At 59.3% G+C, this 13,821-nt stretch overlaps 1 protein-coding gene across 4 annotated transcripts in view; it reads right to left on the bottom strand.

Moving 5' to 3' along the window:
* Positions 1–13,586, bottom strand: part of DNMT3A (DNA methyltransferase 3 alpha) — a 115,874-nt gene extending 102,288 nt beyond the window's left edge. For 2 of the 4 annotated variants that reach the window (XR_004026936.1, XM_030799420.1), the window contains exon 1: positions 12,377–12,476. The gene's annotated coding sequence lies outside the window, so the exon portion shown is untranslated. The other 2 variants (XM_030799422.1, XM_030799421.1) reach the window with 2 other exon arrangements.
* Between the last annotated feature and the right edge of the window lie 235 nt (positions 13,587–13,821).

Here is a 13,821-nt window from a genome sequence, read left to right on the forward strand (position 1 = left end):
CAGGGCCTGGCACGTGGCAGGCACTCAATAAATGTTCATTTAAAAATTATTATGTGCTTGATCAGAAAGAAAGGCAAGCCATATGTTCTTAGGAAACCTAGACTCTGGCTTCAGACCACACCTCGGAGTGGTTTGTGCTCACTCCTAGGAACGGCTGCTGTGCCAGGGTCCCCCTCCCAGCTAATGCCCCTAAGTCTCCAGCCCAGGCCCCGTGTCACTAGCACGGGGAACGTATTTACCAGAGAATTTCGACCTGCCACTGTGGCCTCAGGAGTCTCTCGCAGTCAGGCAGACCACACACACACACACACACACACACACACACACACACAAACACACACACACACACGGACAGACACACAGATACAAACACACAGACATAGATGCACACACAGTGATACACCTAGACAAATGCTGCACACGCTTGGGCACCTGGAGCTGGAGGATCCTGGGCGGGCCTTCGACACAGGCACACGCGTTGCACATTTCACCTACTATATCGGCCAAAGAGGCATTTGGAAACCAGCTTGGGAACTTCATAACCATTCATAACATTGTTCTGAGCGAAAACACAAAACATTGCCCTATAAACAAACATTTGCAATAGAATTCCTCCAAAAGCTTGGAAATGCCTGTACTAGAAAACTAACAGAGCAAGAAGAGAAAAACCACATAAACTTGGTTTGCCTCTGCAAAATTAATACCAATTACAAAAACATTTATGTGAACTGCTTACCATTTACACCTAATTACCATGCAGCACAATTATGCATATCATTAAGGGTATGCCAGATTAATTATGCTGTACATTTCATTTGATTACACCGCCACACCCTGAGTTCATGTATGCCCCACTTCCAGGGGGCCAGTCCTGCAGCATGGCTGCTTGCACAGGTCTGCACAAACCAGAGAAACGTGGGTTTCCACACTCAGATGGACCGCAGTCCCCGCCCCACCCCCAGCCAGGGACAGCCCGACTCCTGCCCGGCCTTCTTGGCAACATCAACAAGAGCCCCGCTGCGAAGCCATCTTCCCACCAGATCCTCCAGAATGCGAAGATGCTTCAAAGGTCTCCCCAGGGGCGTGGTTGCATGTCACAAGGCCACCATACAGCCCAAGGGCCGTCATGTATGGCCCTCACAAAGGAAGCGGCCCTCTCTGCCATCTCCTGAGGTCTGGCTCTGAAAGGGCAGCCTGGCCCATGTCCAGGCCAAGTCCTTCCCAAGCTCATCTCCCAGACCCACCAGGGCTCTGTGCCCCTATCCCCTGGCACACTGAGCCAGCTACAGGGCAAGGTCCCAGCTGTGGTCCCACTGGGTCCTGCAACTTCCCCCCTGTCCCCCATGCCCTCTGCTCTCCTGGACAGCTCTGCACAGACCCTCCCTCCCCTTATTAAAAAGAGAACAGGAACTGACCCCCAATAACTCCCATTTAGCTCAGTAGATGCTCTTCAAATACACTGGGTGAACCAGGTTTGCAGGGAATAATTGGGAAAAAGGGAGTCAACAGAACATGATGAATGGACCTTCCCAGGAAGGGGGAACTCAAAACTGATGGAGGGGACAGGAGGAAACAGGCTTCTTGGGAGGCAAAGAACCAGAGGAAGTGCAGAAGCGAGGGAGGGAAGGAAAAAATATCCAGGTTTAGTCCAAGAAGCAATGCTCAAAACAAACAACACCAGCCTGTAAAGTTATGTCCATTTTACAGATGGTAAAACTGAGCCTAAGAAAGGTTGAGTGATCTTCCAATGACACGCAGCAAGGAGGTGGCAGGGGTGAGGTGAAACCACCATCTGGCCAGTCCCCAGCCTGGTGGCCCCAGCACGATGCCACACTGCTCCTGGCCTCTATCTAAATTCAATGATGCTGACATGGCTCACGTCATTTTTCGAGAAATTCTTTGGAAATAGCCTTCCACATTATCCTTCACATAACACACATAAGCCTCCTTTCTATTTTAGAGGAACAGTTTTTGCTTCTTTTCTGTTTGCTTTCCAAAAATGCTGTCCCCAGCTTGTCCCTGTCTCTCTCCGCAGACCTGCCTCTGAATGGAGAGTGATGGGAAGGCTGGACAGCTTGACATCAACTTCCAGCCCACCCAAAGATTCTCGGAGGGTGATGAGACTCGCCACAGGTCCTGGGTGGAGGGCCAGGGTCTAGGCCTTGCAGCTCATCTTTTGGGGAAATCACTGTGAAGCAGAGGCGCTAACTCATCAGCATTCCCAATGCACGGGTGCGAGCACCTTCCTCAAAATCTTCCTTCAAAAATCTGCAGGGGTCCTACCAGTTACAGACCGAAATGCACCTGCCTTTCTCATCCATCGCACAAGGCACCCCGCCTCCAGGCCTTATGACTCAGGCTCCAGCCTCCTTCTGCAAGCCTGGCCTGGCTCAGGCTCCCCCTGGGGAAATCCCACCCACCCTCAAGCCCCAGCTCCAACCCAGCTCCATGTGGGAGGCACCTCCTGCTCTCTCCGACTCCCCCCAACCCGTGCCCCCTCCATGAAGGGCATCCCCACCCACACAGTTGGCTGAGCTAGAAACCAGACAGCCACCCCAACTCCCCTCATTCCTTTTATCCCGACTGTTCCTACTGACTGCACTTCCTAAATGTCACACCACGCACACCCTGTCCAGGCCCACATTGCTGCCCTGGACTTCTGTGCCAGCCTTCCACCTGGGCTCCCTGCCCCTAAACCCTATTGCCCGAGCTCTCCTCCTCGATGCCCTAGAATGATCCTTCTCAAATATAAATCCCAAGCCCGACGTCCGTTCACAACATCCCGCCTTCCACGGTCCCCCGGCTCAGGCCCCTGGCTTCGTATCCCATCATTCCCTACACTGCAGCCACATGGGGCCGAAAAGTGCCGTCGTCCACCTAGCTAACTGCTCCCTCCGCTTCGAGACTCAGCTCAAGCGTCACCTCCTTTAGAAAGCCCTTCCAGATCTTCTCTCCCCCTGAATCCAACTTCCTTCTCTGAGCCCTGGTAATGCCTGGACATGGCATGCCAGGGGTCCTTCCGCCCTGCCACACCCCCACCTAAGCTGCAGGGTCCTTGAGATGAGTGTGACCCCTTTCATCCATGCAGCCTGTGTCTGGCACACAGTAGGTCTCTCTTAGATGAATGGATGAGCATCATTGGTGGATCTGAGGCAGGGACCTCTGGAGAGAAAACTCCAGTGCTGCCAGGCCTGCCAACTTGGGGGCCAGCATCTCACCATGCCATGCCCTGGCTCCCTCTGATTCCAGGCTGCTGGCAGAGTGTTGACAGAAGAAAACGCAGAGGCGACTGACTGCCCAGCCCCACTGGGCTTCCCAGCTGAGCTTCCAGTACCAGGCAGGGCCCTCAGGCCACCACCAGTTGGGCTGGGAACCACCAGCCTGTGCGTGGATGGCAACAAGCACCACATTGTTGCTGGTAATAAAACCATTAGGAGCCCCTGCTTCGTGCCAGCTGCCAGGCCGGGCTGTGGTCTAGACCCTCCCATGCCTCCAGGCCGTGGGGAAGAGCCAGAACCCAGCAGAGGCCACTCTCTGCTTAGCTCCAAAGAGACCAGTGGGCAGGGAGAGAAAGAGGGCCCAGGCCTTGAGCAGGCAACTGGGTCCCCACGTAGACAGGGGACTCTGAAGAGATCAAAAAAGGTACAGGCAAATCCTGGCTTCACAGGAAGAAGTGGAGGTGCAGAAAGGCTAAGAGAAAAAGAGACAACTTATTGGCAGCTGGAAAAAGGGACCTGGGTCAGATAACGGAAGCTACGGAGGACAGAGACATCTTTCTCTGTCCCTGCCATTCCCCTGCGGCCCCTGACTCCCAGCCCAGAGTCCACCATGGGCTTGGGGGTCATTCTCAACTTGATTACCTCTTCCCCTCACCGTGAGGGGCCATGGGGAGGACAGGCAACACTTGCAGGTCTTTTTTTTTTTTTTTCTTTTGAGACGAAGTCTTACTCTGTCACCCAGGCTGGAGTGCAGTGGTGCGATCTCGGCTCACTGCAACCTCCACCTCCCGGGTTCAAGTGATTCTCCTGCCTCAGCCTCCGGAGTGGCTGGGATTACAGGCATGCACCATCATACCCGGCTAATTTTTGTATTTTTAGTAGAGAGGTGGTTTCACCATGTTGGCCAGGTTGGTCTCAAACTCCTCACCTCAGGTGATCCGCCCGCCTCGGCCTCCCAAAGCACTGGGATTACAGGCGTGAGCCACTGCACCTGGCCACTTGCAGGGTCTTACAGAGCAGCAGGGCTTTGTGGGGGTCACCCTAACCAGGCAGCCCTGGAACAACCCCCATGTAAAGAAAAGCAACTCATGCCTCCTGATCACCTTCTCTGTGCCAGGCATAGTGCTAGCTGTTTCATAAAATATTGCATGTCATTCAGGGAACCCCTGTAAGATGAGGCTGCTATTCTTATCCCCGATTTACAGATGAAAAACATGCAGCTCCAGGTGGTTTGGGGCCAGCAGCAACTGAGCACGAATGGGGCTGAGACAGTCCTCCAGGTTGGCCTGACTCCCGAGTGCCTTTCTTGCCCTGCACATCTGTCCCCTACCAGCCTTGGATTAAGCGGCTGGTTTGTAGAGGGGCCAGTTCTGTGCTCGCCTCCAAGTCATAGGTCCTTTTATGTCTGTTCCTGCCTTATTCCAGGGGCAGGGCCAAAAAAGTGCACAGACCCTTCTCATGTCCTATTGAACAGGGGCAGCCTCGGGGGAAGGGAAGCTCCAAGAGGCACCCATGGGTGGGGTGGGGGAGGGGAAGGTGGAAGAGGGTGGTAAGTGCTGTTGCTAAGCAACCAGCCCTGAGCTTCCTGGGGTAGCAAGATGACTGCAGACAGAGGAATTTGTATTTGCCCCCACCTCACCTCTCCACCCCATCGTCTGGGTCATCACCACCTGCTCAGGGACCCCTAGATCAGAGTTGAACCCACGTGCCAAGCAAGTTCCTAGACACCCCTTCTACCCCTTCGTGGGACCTCCTGAAGCCCCACTTTGTCTCCTTTGGGTGTGGCCTCCCAAGAGGCTCTCACTATGCCGGGGCTGGGTCACCTGAGCTCCATACCCGGGCCGGGCCCCAGTTATACCTCCAGTTCCCCAGGAACCATTTGGGCCACAGCAGCCCATCAGACTGATGCTTTTGGGGCAAGATCCTGAGTGATTTGTTCTCCACCTTGGGTCAGAAATGAGTTTCAAGTCGCCATCCTATAAAGCTAACTTTGTCCCCTGTCCCTGGCGTGGGCCAGGGTGCATGCAGTCAGCGGCCTATTTTCTGCTCTCACCTAATCCCTAACAGCCTAGGCCTTTGCTCAGAGGCCTTAATATCTGCGCTATTTCTCCCTGCAACCTTTCCAGAAAAGACACGTACCTGAGTAAGCTTACCCCTTGCTGTCAGTCTCTAAACCAGTTTCTTATCCATTATAAAAAAGAGTCCATCCCTCAGCCTTAGGTGACTTAATTCTTTTTCTACATTCTCATCCACAGGCTTTTAAAAAGTGTAGTTTTATTTTTGTTGTTGTCATTAAGTAACTCAAGTTCATTTACATTTTTTCAAAGAAAACGAAAGTGTATAAAGTTAAAAAGCAAAAACCTTGACAGGTTTGTGTGTATCTTTCCCGAACAACTTTTCCATGCACGTGCAAACCTAAACATGTGTATATTTGTATCGATTTTAAAGAATTTCACAAAACTGAGATTACGCTATAAATATTTTTTTTTTTAACCACAACACTACTGCATGGGGATCCAACACATCAGAGCAGACACGCTTACCACCTTGTTTCAAAGGCTTTTAGGGAATCTAAGTGGATTCCCCTTTACCCACGCATTTATTTATCACTTCGGGAACCTATAAAAGTAATCATGCAGGCCTTCCAGAAGCCTCTTTCCAAACAGGTTCTGCTCCCTGGGGTGCTGGGGGATCCCACTGGCTTGGCAGGGGCAAGGGCGAACTCGCCTGTGTCTCCTGGGGTCCTCCAGGGAGTGGTGGGGGAGGGACACTCCGAAGGCCTCCTGCCCCCCAGGCCATGGCCGTTCCCAAGTATTCCTCCAGGACACAGCCCACACTCAACAGCTTAGTGAGCCGCAAATCTAACCCACACCCCATAATCTCCTCTCTAAGCATCTTTTTTACCTTTTCAAGGAAGGATCACTGGAACCCATGGCCTAGCTGATCTATCAGATCTCGAACATCTGCACCGAGCCCCCCTCCCCTTTCATTATAGTAAGAAGAGCATTACGCTAGGAGTCAGGAGACCCAACGTCCAGCTCTCCAGTTACTGGCTGTAAGAGATGGTCCTCCGTCCCCTCTGTGCACTCAGACGGGGCAGCTAATAACTGGCTCAGAATTAAAAATGACCTTGACATTTGAAACAGAAGCAGAGAGGAAAGATCAATAGGGATGCTGGTGAGCAGGGCCGTGACCACAGGAAAGAGAAAATAGGAACCTGGTCATATATCTAAATAAGGCTGGGCAGCCTTTAAGGGTCAGAAAAGACCACAGCAGGACAGGAGTAGGCAACATAGAGCTACTGCTGGAAAAAAAAAAAAAAAATACACTCCATACTGGGATTTAGCTAGGAAAGCCCCAGGCATCTGCGCCTCCCTTACCCCTACCCCCACTGCCCACCAAGCACCCTTGCTGTCATCCAGACAGGTTGGTGGCCTGTGATGTGATCAGCAAGGGACATTTGGCCCAGAAGGCCCTGACCACCAGCTGTTCTTGCAGGGGGCTGCCAGGCACCTACACTCATGCCTGGGGGCCTGGGCCTTCTGCAGGGCACCTCCCCTCTGGGTTGGTGGCTCGGTTCTGCCCAGCTTGTGTGTGTTGGGGGGCAGGGTCAGGCTGCAGAGACAGGAACCTGACGTCTTCATCCCCATTTCCCTGGCACTGGCAGCCCCTTGCAGGGAAGTTCTGGATGCTGGGGTGCCTCAGCCTGGTGGAGTGGGCAAGGGGGGACATGGAGACCTCTGGGAGGCCAGAAAAGGGACCCTTCTCCTCTTGCCACATCCTCACCATGACTGGCACGCAGACCAGACCTGACCCTGGCCTCCCCCTTAATCGTCACAACCCCCTGGGGTCAGTGTAATTTAAACCCTGCTCTGTTGCTCTCCAAGTCTGAGCTCTTAAGCTCTGGTCTATGGAATAGAAAGAATCAGGATCCGACACCAAATGAGCTCATTTGGCCCCTTCCCCTCCCTCCCTGCTGTCCTCTCTCCACCCCCACCCCCACTGGCCGCCACACTGAGGCAGTTCAGAGCGATCCTCCGTGGGCCACAGAGGAGTTCCGGAGTGCAGGGATCTCCTCCCCAAACCAAGGTAGGGCCTGAGCCTGGCCTCCAGCACAACCCAGGCCCCAGTCCACCTCCCGGGCACTACAGCCACCCACAATGATGCCCTGCCCCTGAAGCCCCACTTCTGTGCTCTGAGGCACTTCTAAGATGCCACCTCCTTCAAGAAGCCTTCCCTGATGGCCTTAGTTGGTTGTGACCTCACTCTCCTTTGCGCACTTTATTTCTCCCTCTCCAGTGACCCTGGTCCCACTCTGCAGTTCTTCATTAGCTGGGCACATCCTAAACACACCGTGTCCCCTCAAAGCCAGCACAGGGCATGGCTTACAGGAAATGCTCAGCACATCTCTGGAAAATGGAAGCGAAGACGGTGGGAAAGTGCTGCTGCACTCAAGACAGGATGAGAATAACGGGCTGAAACTACAGCGGGAGGGATTTCAGGTGGAAGCAAAACAACCTGTTGACATGCGATTTGTTCAACTCAACAGATTGCTAAGTGGCGCTGAGGAGCCTCCCACCTCCCAGGATTTTGAATCAGAATCGGCACTTTCCTCATCTGACCAAGATTCTGCAAAAGACACAGGAAGGTGGACCAGGCTTCTTAGAGCACTTCCTGCAGTGCTAGTCCACGTGAGCTGCCCAAATGATGAAAACAGACACAGCTAACAGGAGGGCTCCCGCTCCGCTAAGGCTGTAACACACATCATCTCACTCCATCCTCACAACCACCTGTAAGCAGAATCCACGCACACTCCCATGTTACAAGTGAGGAAACTGAGGCCCAGGGAATCGAGTTGTCGCCCAAGTTCCTGCTGCTAGGAGGTGTCAGAGTGCAGCTCCCTGTGGCTTGAGGGCCTCATGCTGCCTTGACACTGGCTCATGTGGAAGCAAGTCCTACCCATCCACAGGCGGCGGCACACCATATACACACACATGCACAGACACACGTGCACTGAACCTCATCTTGCCCACACACTTAGCCAAGTGGAGGCAGGCTCGGACACAGACCTAAATCTCAGGCTGACACTTCATGGATCTCAGATTTGGTCATGTTCTTAGGGAAAAATCGTCAAAGAGAGAAATGATTGAAAACGAGTCCTCAAAATTAAAGTGGAAAGGCATCTGGCACCTTTAGAAGACCATTAAAGCCCTGCTCAGGAACAGCAAAGTCCCTGCAGAAACCCAGCCTCAGGCCAGGTGGGCTTCTGACGGGCTCTCTGCTCATATACTAATATTCAAACAAAAGTAGAAGCTATTCCCCGAGGGCTGCAGCATGGGGAATAGCATTGGGGTAGATGCTCTGGCCCTACCTGCTAGAGGCCAGAAACACACTCAACTCCCAGTGGGGCACAGGGTGGGGAGGACACGAGCACCAAGTCCAGGACCCCAGGCCAGCAAGTTGGAGGCAGCAGGAAGTACCCAGGGAGAGGCATGTGACTGGCACGTGAATGGCCCTCCAGGCCTCAGGCTCTGGGTAGCATGGACAACCCTGGGAAGAACTGGGCACTACCTCCCACAAACAGTCCCGTACCCAGCACTAAGAGCTCTCAGAGCTTAAACTCCTCTTTCAGCCTGCAATTCTAAGGTTTGGGTTCTAATGCTGACATTTCAGGCCCAAAGATGGGGAGAGGGTGGTCTCTTTTAACTCACCCATTAGAGTCCTCTTTCTACCTGGATCCCAAAAACAGAAGCCTGGGGGAAGTCTGGCTCTTGCTGGGAAAGAATTTGGGTCTTTCAGGGAGGCGTGACCCTGAGGAGCTGGCCTGTAAGTAGGTGGTGGCCGCTGGGCAGCCGCGCACAGCAGCAGGGGGAAGGGATCCCAGCACTAACCTGCCTCGCTGCCTTGGGGAGAGGACAGGAGGGCAGTGCACTCCCCTCGCTCAGCAGACACCCTCGGAGGCCTCACCGCTTGTCCAATGGGGACCCAGGGAGGCAAGGCCCCTGCTCCCTGGAGATCACAAACTGAGAGGGGGGACGGACACACGCAGCAGCCCAGGTAAGAGGTGTAGTGTGGGCCTGGCTCCACTTCTTCCTGCTGGTGACCCTGGACAAGGATTTTACCGTTTGTCCTGTCTTCCTAGCTTTTTGAGAACCACTGGCAGAGGTGGGTGTGAAAGCGATAGTAAAACATCCATAAGGGACTGAGGAGCTTACTGTGAATTGGACTTGAAAAGGAAACCTCAGAAATTATCCACACACGGGGATTTATACACAAACCTACAGTATACACACGTGCCGAGGCTTAAAGGAGGCTGTACTTTTTACACCCTCTGCAGAGTCAGACGTGACCAACCCGTCTCTTGCAGGGACCCTCCGCACACTGCCTCTCCTTCCCAAGGCCCAACTCCTTGGGGGCCCTGATCTCTCTCGTATCTCCTTCGCCTTGGAAGCCTTCCCCTATCACTGCCATGTGCCGAAAAACAGACCACCCTGTCCCCATTTCTGGGCCTGAAATTCCACCACTAGAATCAGAGCCATAGAATGTCAAGCTGGAATGGACCTTCCGGCTCTAGTCCAACCCCCACCCCACAGAGGAATCCTGTCCGCAGACACCCTGACAGATGGCCGCTGGCGTCCTCTCCTAGGCTTCTCCAGGAAGGACTCAGAGGGCAGCCCTGTGGACCAGTCCACTCCTTGAGTCTAGAAGGAATTCACCTTTCTTGGGATCAGTCTCCTATGGAAGGCACTGGTGCCTGGGTGGGGTAACGAGGGAAGTTTGGTCGGCCTGAATCCGCAGCTGCTTATCTGGGGAGAAGCTGCACAGAGGAGGGGGACCCAACCAGGGAGGCAGGCAGGTGCCAGAGCTGCTGCACAGGCCAGCCTGGTCCCTTGCCTGGAGCCAGCACATGTGCACGCACAGACTCCCACCTTGACAGAGCCACCTGTCACAGCCCAAGCAGGGCCTCGGTGGAACCTGGAGGCAGAGGAGGACCATTTTGCCCCAGAAACCCGGCAGGAACTCCCCACAACCCAACTCTCCAAAGGCAGGCAGCTCAGAAAACTACCTGGAGATGGCCCCTGCTAGCCAACCAAAGAGGGTCGCCGGGATGCCTGGCCCCCCAAATCCCACAGCCCAGTCCTAACACCCAGGCAACAGCAAGGCGAATAGCTCCCCTGGCTGCAGCTGTCACATCTGCCCGGGAGGGAGGAGGCGACACTGGAGCAGCACCTGATCCCAGGATCCCTTCGTAGCCGCCCGCCCAGGAGGCGGTTCAGCCGCTGGCAGCCTAGGGTGAAACATGAAGACTGAGCAGGCCCCCAGGGATGCTGATGGCAGTCTCTGGGCACGGCAGTGAGGGGCAAGTTGGGTCACAGGGCGGAGAGCGCTTCTCCCCAAGGCTTCTGTCCCCGCTGGTTTGGAGGGGGGTAGCTGCTAGGCTCTGGGGCCCGGCCCTGCCCACCCGCCCGCCTGCCGCAGGCCAGAACTGCCCTGCTGGGTGCCAGACGCCATGTTGGGTCAAGGTGCAGCCACAGGGGGCTCCCCTCAGGAGCCGGGGGAGGCAGCCCCTGGGAACCAGAGGGCACCGATCCTCGCCCAGGGCGCCAACACCTCCTCAACGGGCCGTGCAGCGGAGAGAGGGTGCCAGGACGGAGGGGATGAGGAGAGGGGGAGAAATGGCAGAGGGGCGCCGAGGCGGGAGAGGGTGCCCCCAAGAAGGGAGGCTCCAGGAAAGCGAAACGCAGTTTGGCAGCCCCAGGGCCGCGGGCCCCAGCGATGAGGGGCTGGGGGAGGCCAGGGGCGGGCCCTGGACCCGCGCCAGCCCGGTCCGCGCCGAAGGGGAGGGAAGGCAGGGCGGCCTGGGGGAGGGGAACTGGGGTGAGGGCGGGACACGGACCGCCGCCGCCTGCGGCTCCGAAGCTCGGGGTCTCCCGGGGTGCGGGGACGTGGGGCCGAAGACCCCGCTCCGCAGCCGCGGCGAGGCCTCGTCCTTCACTGTGCAGACGCGAAGCTTTCAAGGACACGTCTGCACCGGCCCGGCGGGGTGCGTGTGCGTGAGTGTGTCCGCGTGCGTGGGAGTGTGCGCGGGGGTGCTGGAGGGGCGACCCCGGGCGTCCCCCCCTGCGCCGCTCCCGGTCCCGGCCCCGGCCCCGGCCCCGCTACTTCCACCCCCGCGTTTTCCGGCCCCCGCGGCCCGGGCCCGGGCCCGGGATCCTCGCCCGCCCCCGCCCCGCCCCCACATTGCGGCGCCGCCACCGCGGCCGCCCCGGCACCCACGGCCCGCGGTGGGGACAGGGAGGAGCCAGGCACGACCACCCCTCTCCGTGCCGCCGGTACTCCGCGGGAAGGTGTGCCCCCGAGGCGGGCGCTCTCCCCGGCCCCGCCGCCCCTCCCGGACCCGCCGGCGCCCCGCACCCCCAGCCACAGGTGGCCGGAGGAGGATCGCGGCGCGGCGCTCCCCGGCCCGGCCCCGCCATCACCCCTCGGCCCGCCCCCGGGGGCCTCCCGGGTCCCCCGCCCCGCGGGGCCGAGGAGGGCCGGGCGCCGGGGGGAGGGGCGGGGGGCCGGGTCGTGCCAGGCTGCCATTTTCTGCCGCCGCCGCGGAGCCTGCGCGGGGCCCGGCCCCCGCCCCCTCCCCTGCTCCCCCGGGCCGCCGCGGGGGCCGATCCTTCTGGGTAGGGGTCCGCGCCCTCCGGCGCCCTGGCCGCGGGCTCCAGGCGGGGCCGCGGGGCGGGGGCAGAGCCCGGAAGGCGGGGGCGGCCCGGCCGGGGCCCCTGCGGCAGCGCCGAGCCCGGCACCGCGGCGGAGGCCGGCGGTGGAGGGGCCCCCCGCGGCATTGTATAGACTTGAACTTGAGCCCGGAGCCGGGCGGGGGCGGGGAGGGGGGTCCGCGCCGGGAGCGGGCGGGACGGGAGGGGGCGCCTGCCGAGCCCGCGGGGACATAAACAAACCCTCAAATCCCCCGCGCCGCCCCGGCCAGCCCGGCCCGCCGTCCCCGCCTGCAGTCCCGGCCCCACAGGCGCCCGGCGCCGAGTTGCAGGGGTCCAGGAGCGTGCCCCGAGCCGGGCACTGTCCGCCGCGGCGCCCCCCGCCCGGCTCTCCGGCTCCCCGCCGCCTCCGGGCCGGCCTTCCGGGCCGCCAGCAGCGGCGCTCATTACCGTATGGCCGGTGGGGTCGGGCCGGCCCGGCTGCGCGCCCTGGTGCCGCGGCGCCGCGTCCCGGCTCGTCCTCTGCTCTCGCCGCCGCCGCCGCCCGCGCGCCCTCCCTCCCTCCCGGCCCGCCTGCCTGCCTCGCTCGCTCGCTCCCTCCCTCCGCTCGCTGTCGCGCTCCCTCTCTCCGCCTCCTCCGCCGGGTCCCCCCCTCCCACCCCTTCTCTCCGCCTTCCTCCTTCCCTCCCTCCGGCCGCCCGCGGGCCCAGGCCTCCGCCCGCCGCTCGCCCCCCGCGGCCGCGCTGGCCCCGGCCCCGGCGCTGCGGAGCCGGCCCGGGAGGCAGCGCCGACTGGGGGGCCCCGGGGCGCCGGGGCGGGAGCGGCCTGGGCGCGCGGCCGGTCCTAGCGCCCTCGGCGCGACTTCCCGGCCTCTGCGGCCCCGCCGGGGTCCCCGCACGCCGCTTGGCGGAGGTCTGGACCCCGCACCGCCCCGACTGGGGGCCGGGCCCCGTGCGCCCCGCCTCGGCCGCGCTCCCGGCCACTCAGAGCCCCTCCAGTCGTAGCCGAGCTCCGGGCCTCGCCGCAGCCCTCCCCACGCTGGGCGCCCCGCTACCTGGCGCTGCTTCTGCGCTGGGTCCCCGCATCCAGCACTGGCCGCAGGGACAGCGGCCCCTCCTCTCCCCGGGCCGGTGTCAAGTGCCTCCCCCCGCAGCCCGCGGAGCCCCCAGCGGCCTTCGCCCTGCAGTTCTCCCGACCTCCGCCAGAGCCCACTGCGCTCTGCCTGCCTCAGCACTGGGGCTGGGGACAGCAGCGCCGGCCCATCCGCGCCGCAACCCCCAGCCAGGTGCCGCCGCGGAGTAGAGGCCACCCTGCTCTACAGGGCCAAGGTCGGAGCGCCAGGCTCCTCCTGGCCGTCCCGCAGGCTCCAGAGCCTCTCTGAGATGAGCTGCCTTGAAGGGAGTGAGTTCCCCGTACCTTGAGGTGTCCAAGTAGAGTTGGGTGCCCTCAGTTGGGCACTGGAATACTGAAAGATTTCGCGAGGTGGGAGGTTGAATGAAATGACATTGAAGGTCTCTTCCAGCTGGAAGCTTCTGTGCATGCCTACACACCGCCTTCACCCCTTCACCGTGGGGGCTGTTCTCCTTCCCCATGGAGCGCTCAGGGCTCCAGGTTCCTGACTTGGGGCATCTCTGTCTAATTCCACCAGCACAGCCACTGTGTGCTCATCTCACTCCTCCAGCAGCCGCTCTAGGACTTGGGCTGGGCACCCCCCCACACCCCCGCCTCCAGCCTCCTTGCGCGCCCCAGCACCCCACCAGCCACCCGCAGCTCTGCACCCTGAATTCTACTCAGCACTTCAGCTACATCACAGTGCCCTGAGCTCCCTGACTGGCACAGAACATGGCGTGCTCCCTTCCCAGGGACCCGCCATCCTACTTGTGGGCAGGGATTGC

This window comes from Nomascus leucogenys, chromosome 19 (assembly GCF_006542625.1).
Source record: "Nomascus leucogenys isolate Asia chromosome 19, Asia_NLE_v1, whole genome shotgun sequence".
In the NCBI taxonomy this organism is placed as follows: domain Eukaryota; kingdom Metazoa; phylum Chordata; class Mammalia; order Primates; family Hylobatidae; genus Nomascus; species Nomascus leucogenys.